Source organism: Ammospiza nelsoni, chromosome 10, assembly GCF_027579445.1.
Source record: "Ammospiza nelsoni isolate bAmmNel1 chromosome 10, bAmmNel1.pri, whole genome shotgun sequence".
Classification (NCBI taxonomy): domain Eukaryota; kingdom Metazoa; phylum Chordata; class Aves; order Passeriformes; family Passerellidae; genus Ammospiza; species Ammospiza nelsoni.
In genome coordinates this window covers 5779600-5793510 of record NC_080642.1, presented here as the reverse complement: position 1 = coordinate 5793510, position 13911 = coordinate 5779600, and the positions used below count along the sequence as shown (strand labels likewise).

The following is a 13911-nucleotide window of genomic DNA, read 5'->3' as shown; positions in this document are numbered from 1 at the left end:
AGGCAGCAAAAAAAGACTCAGGGAAGAAACCATTGAAGGGGGAAAAAAACCAAAAAACTCAACACAAAACTCAAAGGCGGCATACCCAGGAAGGGATGTTTCTGACCACCAAAATAAGGATGCAGGCAGTGCAGATAAGAAAGCAGCTCTTAAACTGAGCTCTTAAAAGCTGGGCAGAAAGCAAACCCAAAGCAGCATGGCTGTGCTGAAATGAAATGAAATGAAATGAAATGAAATGAAATGAAATGAAATGAAATGTCCACCACAGAATGGCTGTGGTGAAAAGTCTTCTCTTCATGGTACCTGTTGGTAGTGCTATAGTTCAGTAACCTCAAATGATGAATGTATTTTACCAAATACCAAGCTCCTGACCCATATTAATGAATGGATTCTGCACAAACTATGGGGGACCTCAGGCCTGTGGAAGCTGCAGGCATGAAAATGACACAGTCACCCTCATATTCCTCATATTCACAATTCCTGCCTACCCACCAAAAGGTTTCAGAATTAGATTCCCTAAAGAAACTCTAAGTATCGAATAAAACTAAATATTTAATGTTAATAAATATTGTACATTCCTTAGAATTAAGGCAATTTCTCCAAAACACACACATGTAATTCTAGAAACATCAGCCCCCAGTTCTGTAACTGTTCAGACTCACTACATCTCACTGCAAATGCCCTTCATTTGTCCTTCAGCATTCAGCTACTATTTTCAGGTTGTTCACAAAATAAAGGCAGCAGAAACATCCCATGCACAATCAATCACAATTAAATAACCTTCAACTAGTCATTCTGCCTAAAATAAAACTCCAAAATATATTTGCAAATTGTATCTGAGAAGGCAACAGTTTGCAATCAGGACATGAGACGAACTTTAATTAAACACATCGCTATAATTTATTTGCACAGCTCTGAAATTGAGGCTGAAGGCAGCATTCAGCAGAGCATAAAAGTAAACTCAAGCTGGTTGCAGATCAAAGCTGGACATCAACAAACGTGAAGAAAGCTGCAAATATAAAACTAGCCGATCTTTAAAATTAGAGAAAAGGAAGAAAGAGAAGGGGAGATAAGGGAGCTGCGCCAAATCCTTTGTTGGTGTGTAAACTCTGTTTTGCTTTCTGACCAGAGCTGTTCCCATTCCAGCCAAAAGCTTCCTTCAATAATCAGGGAGCCACAGCTGCGATTGCCACCACCAGGGTCCTGCTGAGCACACCAGAGACAAAATACCCATCCATAGTTATCTTTTTTATACTTACTGTATTTCTACAGAAATGTTACTATCCAAAGTTGTCTTGCAACCTTTTTCCTTCAACTTGGTTCCAGGCAAGAAAAGTCGCAGAGTTTTCTTGCCTTGGCTCCAGACAAGAAAAGTGTCAGAGACTGTCTGAGCCCCAAAAGTAAATAATTATACATCTGGATTAACTGAAGATTAATTTTCTCTGTTACAAGACTAAGAGGTGCTGCTGACCAACAATGTCAGGGAAGATTTATATCAGAGAACTTCAGTCTTGCTATATGTTTTACCTACAAGCCCTGCTCCTCGAACAGATTGATGACATTTTTTCCTCATGGTTGCCAGCACTTTATAGAGGCTTTCTTGTCTTTGCTTCAGTATTCCTGCTCCCACAACAGAATTCTGGAGCATTTCAATACAATATGACTCACAGAGCCAGCTTACAGTCAGAAAGGGTTCTTGTGCCTAGGTTTTATTACATAAAATTGCATGCTGCATTACAGTGACAGCTGAAGCTGTAATTTATTCTAAAACAAGAGAAAAAGGAGATGCCCCTTAACCTCAGCTGGATGGAGCTTGGCCTTGCAGACAGGGTTCAGCCACAGACACATTTGATGTTCAGCCTTCCCCCGGTCCTGCCTGTCCAGCTCTCACAGCCCCATCACACAGGAGCAGCTGCTCCCACAGCTTCCTTTTGCTGCTGCAGGACCATTTCTGGAAAGACACGGAGGTTAAACTTGTTTGCTTCCCTGCTTCTTACAGTTTATTGCAAGACTTTTTCCCTCCCAACTCCGAGGGAGACTGAGTCAAGATCGAAGCCTTTTTACAGCCTGCAGAAAAGAGCTCTTCTGTATTTTATGGTTACAGAGCCCCAAATAAATCTGAACTGATACAACTCAGTTCTCTTTTTTTCCCCACTTTCTTTTTTCTTATTTTACTTTTCATAACCCCCAACTCTGTTCCAAATTACACTCTTTGTGTTTCCCAAAAGGCAAAACTAGTATTTAAGTATTACTTCTTAACTCTTGATGTCCAAGATATCCAAACAACATATTAGGGTAGGTTTTCTTCATATTTTCTATTTTCTAACTTTCTTACTCTATTTTACATAATACATACAAATCTAGCTTTTTGAGTTTTTGACATAAGACATTGTTATTTTCAGACACGTTAAACTGACATTTACTTATTTTAGAATCTCTAACAACACCTTTTGTTACAAAAAAATTGAAGGACACGAGATTATTAGATTATTATTATTATTTAATAATAATCTATTTTCATATTATTATTATTATTTCAAACTTTCATTAAGCAGTGCTGATTGTCACTTCATTAGTGACAAAATTTTATATCCTAATTATTCTTTCTTGTATGTGTTTAATGATATTCATATCCCCCTCTTTTTAAGAGTTAACTGCAAGGCTATTTAGTAGCATTAGTCCCCAAAGCATAAAGTCACATTGCTCATCCTTTCCTAAGAAAAAAGAGTAATCTGTATTTGCCAGCCTGCTTGGTTTAGCTTATTCAGAGGTAATTATTCATGCAAATATACATTTACAAATTATATAGACTGAGGATAAACTAAACAAAACAGAATTACTCAGCTGTGATGTGGTATCTTAAAAAAAATAAATCATAAGCTACATATGTACACAGGAAATTATAATGGTGTGATTTAAACATGGCCTTAAAATTTTCAATGAAAGGGGTTTATGTCAGAATCCATTCCTATTGTGTCTGAACTCAACAATTTCCCAAGGCTTGGTGGAAATTTCCTTGGCTTCTGTGAAACACAAGGATTGAACACAAGGCATCCAGAGGCTGCAGAATGTCCTCCAGTCATTTATATCACACCTAATTAAAACGAGGCATTCCCTCCTAGAGTAGGTACAGGCATTAAGCCTTTAGATAAGAAGCTTGGAGCTCACAGAAGTGTCTAAAAGCACTTTGTCCACACGCAGGCTGTGCAGGACAGCTGGGCAGGGCAGGGACCAAACTGAGCTGGGGGAGCTCCCTCCACCTGCTCAGAGGCCCAGGTGAGCTACAGGAGCTGTACCCACACACCCAGAGAAGTAAAATCATCTCCTGACTGAAATATCAGCTCCTAAGAACAACCTGTGAATGCAAACACCACCACAGACAGAACGCGTACAACTGGACCGAAACACCGCGCGTGCTTTGGAATCTAAGTAAAACCAATATATTTCATTTTATAACTTAGAATGCATTTGATATTTTAATTCCTTAGAGACAGGTGCTTCAGCTTTGTCTAATTGAGTCAGTTTGGCTGCATCAAAACAAAATGTCGAGAAAACAGCCTACAATTTTCAGTCTTCCAGGCTGGAATTCATGATTCAGAACTGTGCTGGTTTTGGCTGAGGTAGAATTAATTTTCTTCACAGTGCTGTTATGAGGCTGTGTTTTGGATTTGTGCTGAATGCAGGGGTGATAATGGAGATTATTTTTATTATTATTACTGAGCAGGGCTTGCAGAGAGCCAAGGCCTTTTCTGCTTTCCCTGCTCCAAGTAAGCTGGGAGTGCCTGGGAGGTGACACAGCCAGGACAGGGGACCCAAAGTGACCAAAGGGACATTTCCAGACATATATAACAATACAACAGATGTCTACCTCAAAGAGAAAAATATTCATTCATATGTATAAGGGGAGGTCATCCACTGCATGCAGAGAACACTTGACCTTTCAAAATTGGTGGGGAGAACTCTTGTTTTCTGGATTACAATAAATTATCTTTCACAAACTACTCACAGCCTTTTCTTGGCCCAACATCATCCACTTCAACATAATCAGGGAGATGGCCAACCATGTAATGATGCAAACACAAATCTGAGAGTTAAAGCAGCATTTGAGCAAACAATTTTCAGAAGCAAATATGCAGTTGTGAAAAAGAAAATGACATCTTTTCCATCTCCTGTGAATTCTGTTGTTTTGAGTCATTGCACAGATTTATAGGTCTCTAAATTACATCTGTAGAAAAAGGACTGGAGAAAAATAAGTTCTAAAAATATATTCAGATGACAAGAAAAGGACTCCAATAAAAACAGCAAATGTGCCTGAGTAATATCAGATTCAAGTGGCCCAAATGATTGACCAGGACAAGCATCTAGATATAGAAATACAGCTGTTCCTGAGAACAGCTCTCCTCTGTGATTAAACAAGAATATTTTTCTGGTTTTCAGCCACCTAACATTTTAGAATCAGACTTATTTTACAAGAAACATGTAGTGTGTCATTCCTGTCTCACAGATAAGAAAATTGTACAGGGAAGAAAAAGTTATTTTCTGTTTCAGGCTTTCAAATTTTGCTTTTAAAAGTACACTCAAGATTTTGGAGTTGATGTGCATCCTACATTGCCCAGTAATGTAAAGGTTTTACATGGCAGCTCCATTTGGCTTTTCTTTCAGAGACCTTCATTTTGATAATTTTGCCAGTAGTAGTTCACCTTTATCCCACGTGTTTCCAAATATTAGAGTGAAGGTTCTCCTGAACTGTGCCAAATTTCACACAGATATTTTGAACATTCATCTCTTAAGTGTGGGCAGAAACCCCATAGAGATTTGAGAACTTGGTTCATGTGCTCTCACAGTCAGGGATGGAAAAACCTGGAGAAGAAGAGGAAATCCCATGCAAAGGACAGAACCCTATTCTTTATAGAGAAGTTCCCAGTAAACCACTCCTCCTATACAGTGGCATCTTAAAAAAAAAGCTGGAAAAATTTTTATATCATCTAAAACACATGGGAAAGTCTGAAGAGACTCTGTAATCTGGACAGATTGATGGGAGGAAAGAGGAACCTGCCTGACATCACAGAATTTATTTTATTGCTTAAAGCAAAAGCTTTGCCATCAGCGCAGCCCATCCAGAGCCCTGGACCTGGAAAGAGCTTCCCTCATCTTCCACACAGCCTGGAATCCAGGTCAGCCTCTCTCACAGCAGCACAGAGCACTCAGTATTATTGCAGCAATGCCATTTGATGGCTCAATTCACAATAAAAGCAGTCAGGGACATTGTTAGAGAACTATCAGTTACCACAGAAATCTGAGCTCAATTCTCTCTCTTCACCTCTTCTGAGCCTTCCTGCCCTGGATCCTGAAAAATCAACAAAAAGAAACCAGGAACAGGGAGCTCAGTGTGTGTGTGTGCTCTCATAACTCTGATTCCAGCACAGATTTCCCTAATGATCCATCTTCCTGCAGTCACTGGTGCCTTTTTTTGACTTTAATAAACCCAAGAGACTCAATTCAATACAGAAATAAAGAACACACAACAGTCACCATTAGCCATGTCCACCACTTTTACCTTCTGCTGAGGGGGTTCCCTGCATATTTCTTCAATTGCCTCTACATTTTTGGTATCTACCCCGTGAACATTGTCAACAATTTATCTACAGAGACTGCAGAGAAGATGGAAGAGTTGTGGAAGTTTAATTCAGGCAGAGCAACCCTACAGCAGCAGTGAGATCATCAGGGAAAAACCTCAATTCAAAGGATATTATGCTCAAAATCCTGATATCGAGGATGATCGATATTATCCTCAAAATCCTGAGCCTAGCACTGTCCTTACTGATATAATTTCTCATCCTAGATTTCAGTTTGTCACTTTTCATGATTATAATGTTCTATTTTAGCCTCAAGACATATAAGATTTAGTGGTAAAAGGGCAACATGGATAAAAACACAACAAAATTTTCTTGAATCAAATGTTTTGTCAGGAAACCGATGCATTAATTGTTTTTCCAGCAACGTAAATTTTCTAGAATTTTCCTCCTAATTCATTCCCTAAAACATCCCCCAGGTGAAGACTGCGCCTGGCCTGCAGCAGGAGACACATCCCTCTTGGGTGAGAGGGCAGCAGGAGCTTTCTTGCATATTTAGCAGCTTTGTTCTCCCTCAGCTGCAGCCACTGCCAGACCTGCTCCATCCTTCTTCACCTTTGTGCCCCTCGGAGGCACCAGAGGGAGGCAGTGAATTCTGCAGCAGACAGGGCGAACTCTATATGGTAACATAACTCAGGGGAAGGAAGATAAATTCCTTGAAGCACCTTCTTTCTCACACACACCTGCTCTTGGGCCAGTCACAGCCTGGTGATGGATGAGGCACCTTCCCTTTGGACTGCAGAGCTCAGGAGCACCAGAAATAATTGTGAGAATAAAACTGATAGAGCTCGGAATTAATTCACGTTAAGGCCCTCTAAATTAACGAGATAAACACTGTAACTAATATTCATTTCATGAGGTTAGACATGAGATTTATTTATATTTAGTGGGAGAGACAGCACATCAGACAGAATAAAAACCTAGGGATGTCTAAGAGGGAAGACCAATGCATTTTCAGCTTTATTTACTTTGCGGTATTTTTTATTTATTTATTTTAAAAGAGATACTTCTCTCCTGGGATTGCAGCTCGTAGGTAGAGGTTTAAATGCTGTATTTCCAAACAGATTTAATAGGGAATTTCTGAACAAAAGCTTTTTCTCAGGACATTTTAGTCCAGCCAGTGCAGAGGCTCTGGCATTTTGACAGTTTCCATACACAGTCAATGCACTTCTGCCAACAGCACCTGGATACCAAACCTACACTTGCCAATGGCTACTGCCTGGCTCTTTTTTATTTTATTTTTTTTTTTTTTTAGCTTTTTTATTCTTCTTCGCATTTTTAAGAATTCAGTTCTTACATATATATATATATATATATTTCAACCAGCTGTATCACAGCAGCATTTTTTTTTCCAACCTGCTCTGAAAGGTTTCAAAAGGTATTTGCTTCAAAGGATTTTCTCTGAGAGTCATCTTCTTCTTTTTTTGGTCTTTCCTACTACCAAGGCTGTGTCCAGATTTAGAGCATTCCTCAAAGCCCTCTCCAGAGAGGTACATCCTTTGCTCTTTAATACCAAAGTTTTTTAACAAAGAAGTCAGGCACACTGCAGTTCTCACCAAATTATTCTTAAAATGACAGCTTTATCCCTAATTTAGGTTACATTTGAAACCTCCCAAGGATCCTTATTTCTTTTTTTTTAAGTGAGAACTTATTCCCACTCTTTCATGTGCTCATCTTAGAAGATATCTGGATTTTGTATCACCACATCCTACCACAGAGATAAGAAATCTTTAGACTTGTTTTGGACTTTCAGTGCTACTTTCATTTCAAAATATTAAAAAATATTTTAACAATGAGATAGAGGCTCCCACAGAAAAACATCCAATGAACTCATATTCCTACATTAGAAGAAAGTAAGTTTTAAGATTTTGAAAAAATGTTGTCCAATGCTGACTGTAGTAGTTGTACTGGTAGGTAGAGAGAACTCCTAAGATAAAACACTGCTGAGGCTTTACCTGGTAAGATTTATCACACTGCATTGAAAATTAAAATAACCGCTGCTGATTATTTTCAGCTGCCAGCTCTAATTCACAAGGAACCACCATATTTATATTTTTTTTCCTCCAATTTAAAAAAAATAAATCAAGTGAAGTATGGCAGAAGACTGATATTTTTTTCTCTTTAAAAAACAATTTGATTGCAGCAATTGTAACCCATATTGTCATGCCTGATGCCAGAGCCTGCCAGGGTCAGAGCCCTGTGCCCATGCTCCCACACACACAATGTTTATGCTCACTAAAATGGAATCTGCCTTCAACTACAGAAGCTTTTCTATTGCTTATGTTCCTGAAGAGATTTTTAGGACTTGCTTCTCTTCCTGAAAAACTAACTTAAAAAAAAAATGAGAAGCAGCAATAGTTTAATCAATATTGTATTTTACAGTCACTCATAACTACCAGGGAACTGAGCGGCATTTTAAGCAGTTCTTTATTGTTCATGCATGAAACTACATTTTTTTAAACAATAAAGTTATGTAAGTAGTTTTAGGGACAAAGATTGAGTATTATACAAATACAAAAATATTTTGTTCTTGTTCTTATATCAGTTTTAGTTGTTTCTTATGATGCTTTTGTCATAATAGCATTTTTTTAAAAGCTGATATTTACTTAATAGTCCCTCTGTTGAAGGAAAGTTTTGTTTTTTACAGCGTAAGCAGGATTCCTTTGAGGCAGTTTTAAACCTCCAGAATACTGGAGAAATTTAAAAGAAAAAGATCCCTAAAACCCAATCCCAAGAGCTCAGAGCATGAGAAGCTTTTCACTTGAAAATTCCTCCTCTGAGTAGAATCTTGCCTTTACAAACTTAAACAGAGAAGAAAGCCCAGGTATGTTATTGGTAGGTTCATATTGACTAAGAAGATGAAGAAGTTACAGAGAGAGAGAAGATGGCACTTCCTCAGAAAAACATGACTTGGGATTTGGCAGAAAGGTTTCCACTTGACCTGAATACATTTGTATTGAGGTTTGAACCAAACACCCTTAATAAAGAGTGGGATTGACAAAAAGCCTGACTGGGTGGGCACCAGCCCAGGTATCCACTGAACTGCAGAGGTGATGCCAACGCAGTGGCCCTGATTATACCACAAAGATTAAAGAGGAAAATCCTCCTTGGAGACCCATGAATTGCACAAATTTCACTGGTATTCTCTCACACTGACTGCTAACAGACAAAATTAACTCTGCTTAGAAATGATGTAATTCTCATTTATTTCAATAGGAATTCTGCTTGCACTAAAACCTAAAACAGGCAGCAAATACTCTTCCTAAGCCCTCAGGGTTTGCACCCGTTAGTTTTTACCATGTAGTTGGAATATAAATAATTGTTATGGTTCAACATTGCTCCCTCTCTAATATTGTACAGAGGCTTCGCTAAGAAATGCCTTCAGCGGATTCTGTGCAGTGGCATGGAAGTGTTCAGTGATCTGTTATGTCTCGAGATACCGAGATGCCTCACCTTTTGCTTTTTTATCATTTAAAAATCTCATTTATTATTAATGGTATGATTACTAAAATGCCATTACTAACATTTTATTAGTAAAACATCAGGACAGCATTGACTTGCAATTATAAAACAGCAAAAGGCTTTGCAGCAGCAGCATTTGCATCTTTGAAACCCTGCCTTCAATGACACAAAAATCTCCCAGCAATATTATTATGGGCTTTGAGCACGATGAACTACTATTATTTTTAGAGAACTGTACAACTTTATTTATTAATGGTTATGTGATACATGCCAGAAAACTGACAGGATGTTCTGCAGGACATCTCTTCAATGATCGCTTTTGGAGCCCTCGCCTGCAATTTTAAATTATATAACCTTCACATTGCATTTCACAGCTTTCTATATGTAATTATAACGGAGTGGCAGCTATGCTGTAGTTAATGTTGAATGTTGTTTTCTGCTTAAAGGTCAACTCTATTCTAAAATCCATATTCTTAGTGAGATTGTCTTGGAAAATTGCTGTGCCTACTTGGTATGCAGAGCAGTGGTCTAAATTATGATTATTTGTGGAAGAGGTTTCAGAGAAACTCTTCTATAAATAAAAGATAAATAAAGCTGCACTAAAACTTATAAATGTTACCAAAAAAAATCACATGATTCTTCTCATTTGTGTGTATGTGTTATTCAACCTATAGCCCTAACCATCTGCAAAACTGATTTCAGTTGCTAGGGATTCATTTTAGCTAGTGCATGTCTCTTCAGAGAAGAAATCTTTAAAAATGCTAATAAAGATAATAATGAACTAAATTTGGCATGCCTAAAAGAATTAAATGCACACATGCATCAAGATTCCCTCCAGCTTGGTATTTTGCACCAATGTGCCATCAAAAATGACTGAAAGACTTAGGAAGAGATGCTGCGATTATTTAATCTAAATTAAAGGCACTCTCTGCCTTTGGAATTCAAGATGTGCTAGTGAGCATGCTGCAGAAGGCTCATTTAGAAATTCTGCCTGGGGATAAAAATAACCTGGGAAGATTTTAAAATTTTCTAAAACCCGCTGACACCAATCTTAATTCTGAAATATGGTTAAGGAAATTACCACTGATTAGCTGGAGGGAAGAGAAAAGATAATAAGGGTGCACTAATCACATTTCCAGCACAATGAAACCGAATCAAATGGAAGCAAGCTTTGGGGTCAAGGACTTCCTGATGCACTGTCCCCCCCAGAGGAATTCCAGACCTTTTGGTGCAGAGCTGGAAATGAAGAGAGCTGCCAGAACTGGGCTGTAAACCTGGGCAGGGAGGGGAGGGAACTGTAGGAAACACAAGTGGAACAGTAGGACACACTTCAGGCAGGAGTGGGAAAGGTTAGAGGAACAAGCAGTAGAGGAAAGGAAGACTCCCATTTTCCTGCAAAGAATCTGGGGAAAAAAGGGGATGGATGGGGAAAGGAGGCATCTAAAGACAGCCATAAGAAAATGGGATACTGGATAAGAAGTGGGCAAACTCCCTTCCTTGTGAAAGAGGATCTGACAGCCAAATCAGAGTCCTGCTTCCCTTATTCCCCTCTTGCCAAGATTGAAGAATGATGGGAAGATGACTGAGTGAGCTTAACAGATGGGCTTGTACATCCCAGATTGCTTCAGGTTGCATTAATCTCTGCGGTGGGCTCTCATTTAGCTGAGAAAATGTCACCAAAACAAACGAACCGGAGCAGACTGAGACGTGACCAGCAGATGCAGAGAATCTCTTCTGCATGGTGTGGGTAGAGGCAGGCAGGCAGCATTCCCACTTGTCTGCTCCCTACAGCCCCTCCAAAACTCATCAAAGGTACCCCTGGCTGATTGGGTATAAATGCCTCAGATCAGCAACAGAGAAATCAGTAGGAACTGGGAGTGTGGATAATGGCAGGGAAGTGAGGTGACACAACAGAGGAGTCAAAGTACTCAGGGGACAGAGCAGTGGCCAAAATACAAAATAAATATAGTCAGGTCTTGGGAGAACTGCCTTGGAGATGAGCACCATTCATTTCTGTCCATAACCCCTCAAATAATCCCTGCCTACATGTGCATCTCCATTCCAGGAACATGCCAGTACTTCTACTCTTGCATCCTCTCCTGGCTCCTGAACCAAAACAGTCCTTTCAGTACATGAAAGATCCAGGAATGAAACAGGATGTTTTGCTGGGCTTGCTGAGAACATCCACAAGGGTGGAAATGAACCTCAAACCAGAAGAGAGGGGCAGCAAAAGAACCAACAGGCATTTGGTGCATTATTCCAAAAGAGGCAGAGTAGTGAATCATGAGACAATGCCATACAACAGAGGACACCAAATACCTCAGTTCAAAGTATGAAAGCAGACTTAGGATTGCCAGAAGTTCCTTAACACTTCTATAAAGTAAAGAGTGAAGGTGAAAGGAAAGTGGGGAAAACTTCAGGTCACACAAATAGAATTTCAGGAAATGCATGAATACAAAGCAAATACCATTTACATTTTGCTTTAATTAGGCCGTCCTTGAACGTTATTCCCACACACCAACCATTATATCTGCTAGGACTATTTCCAGTTTCTAAAGAAACAGTGGAGGGAGCAGACAAACATTGTGGACATGTGTTTGTTCCAGAAGCTGCTGCACTCAGCAGAACTGATTGAAACCAACTGTTCAGTGCCCTGAGTGCCACCCATGCTATTGCAAGCCCAAATATACCCCAAAGGAGAATATATTCTCCTGTGGTCCACTCAGGGATCACCACACGCCTGTCACACATGGGCTACTGACACCATTTACTAAAGTGGAACTGGAAGGGCACACCAGATTTTGGGGGTTTGAGCCCTCTCTAATCAGCTCCTGCTGATGTTCCCCATCTCAGCCCCCTCCACTCCCCAGGGACAGAGCATCCCCACAGCTCCTGGATCCCAAAGCTGCAGGAGGCAGGAGCAGCACATTCGGATTCACCACACCACCCTCACTTGGAGACTGGCTGGATACTGTCTGACAATGCATTTTGCTTTAATGCATAAATTTGAAGCAATGTAATTTCCATTTATATGTGCACTCTGCTGGCCAGAGCAGCTTTCCTGTTTTTATCAAGCAGACAAAAGGTTTAAGCTCCATAAAAGGTGGCTGATATTTAAGTTTTAATAAAAATATATTTCAGGTATGTCGTTCTTTCCTTAGGCTGACCTAGCCTAAAATATATTATTTACATAACTGCTGCAATATCTATTTCAAAAGTGACTCGACAGCCCTCTCCAGAACTGTAAGCTGCCCTGCCTGTCACCATGATGGGTAAACACTGTCACCTTTTCACAGTCCAATGAAATATAGAGAACTAGTAAAGTGCACCATCCATCACAATGGCACTAAGTAGGTTTTTGAAGTAGATTTCAGATCACAAATGCTCACATTTTTACTCACAAATGCTGTTTAGACTGTTACCAGAAAGCACAAATTGGATGGCTCATATACAATGGCCGTATGATGAATGGACATGACAGGTGGTCAAAGAAAATGAGTCTTGCTGTTCTACAAATAACCTTGTCAACATCAAAGTGGAGCTGTAGCTCTGCTGGTAGCCAGACTGCAATAGCTTAATGGTTTTATTTGCTTCAACTTCTAGCAAACCAAACAGACAAATGAGATACAATGAAGCAGCAGCATCGAGGCAGTATTAGCAATTCAGCCTGATTAAGTGACACATAATAGGAATTTTCTGCTAAGGATGTGCCACATTTGAAAGAAAATTATTCAGGTTATGAGTAGCTGTTATAAAAATACCTGTTCACAGGAAAACCCTCGTGATTTTGCAATCACAAACCACTGCAGGATATCCAAAATACGCGACTTGTAGTTCCACTGCAAGCAATCAAGTCACTTTCTGATGGCTGAGCCCAGCAACGGCCACCACCTGCTACTTCTCATTTAAAGTTTTTCTACTTCCATTAGTTTAAATAGTAGAGATTAGTGTGTAGCATTGAAAGTCAGGAAGGTTAGATAGTTCCAATTTACCTAGAGCCTAAACAAATAGGGAAATCTCCCTTTTGGGCAAAAACTCTAGATCCAAGGACATTTCAGGTAGATTTTTTGAAGAACAGAAGAACACATCTCAAGTTTTGTAATGGTGCTGAGGTATCTCAAAGAATTGATGTAAAACCATGCAGAGAGTCATTCTTTGGCTCCAGTGCAAGGCTGGAGTTTTGCCAAAGCCAAGGTCCAGCCCCTGTGATGAGGAAGGTGTGTGTGGTCCTCACTTCTGCTGAACTCAAAAAAGCAAACTGCCCTGGAACATAATGGAGAGCGGAGCCCGTGCTGCTGGGAATAACAGCAGCGGTTTTTCCCGGAACACTGGATTTCCTTCAATCTGATGAATTTGTTAGCACCGCATTGACATTCATGAAATAAAACCTCAAAGGTCACAACCATTCCTCTCTCTGATTACAGGTACTCTTACTAAGTTACAATGAGAAAATAATATTAAATATGGAGTTTTTTAAGTGATATGAGAAGGCAACCACATTCATTATTACATGGAAAAGTTAAAGCATGTATCATGCAAGTTAGGACCTCTTTTTTCCTACTTCATTTTGCTTCTCAGCAACAAATTTTTAGTGGACAGAGCCCCAGAACGAGGATGACAAAACTCAGCATGGAGAGGAGGCATGTTTAAATATTAAGATGTTCACAATCTATTCCTTTATAGTCTCTAAGTGTTCTAAGCCATGAACAAACATGTCATTTAAATAAGACAGAAAGCAAGACAGAAACCCCCAGCATCAGTGGAATAATACAGTATTTTTGAAAGGAGGAAGATGCCAATAATGCAATTAGCAGTG

General features: G+C 39.5%; 1 protein-coding gene across 1 annotated transcript in view; it reads right to left on the bottom strand.

Moving 5' to 3' along the window:
- NAALADL2 (N-acetylated alpha-linked acidic dipeptidase like 2) overlaps positions 1-13911 on the bottom strand; it is a 414540-nt gene that overhangs the window by 155215 nt on the left and 245414 nt on the right. The gene's annotated exons all lie outside the window — the stretch shown is intronic.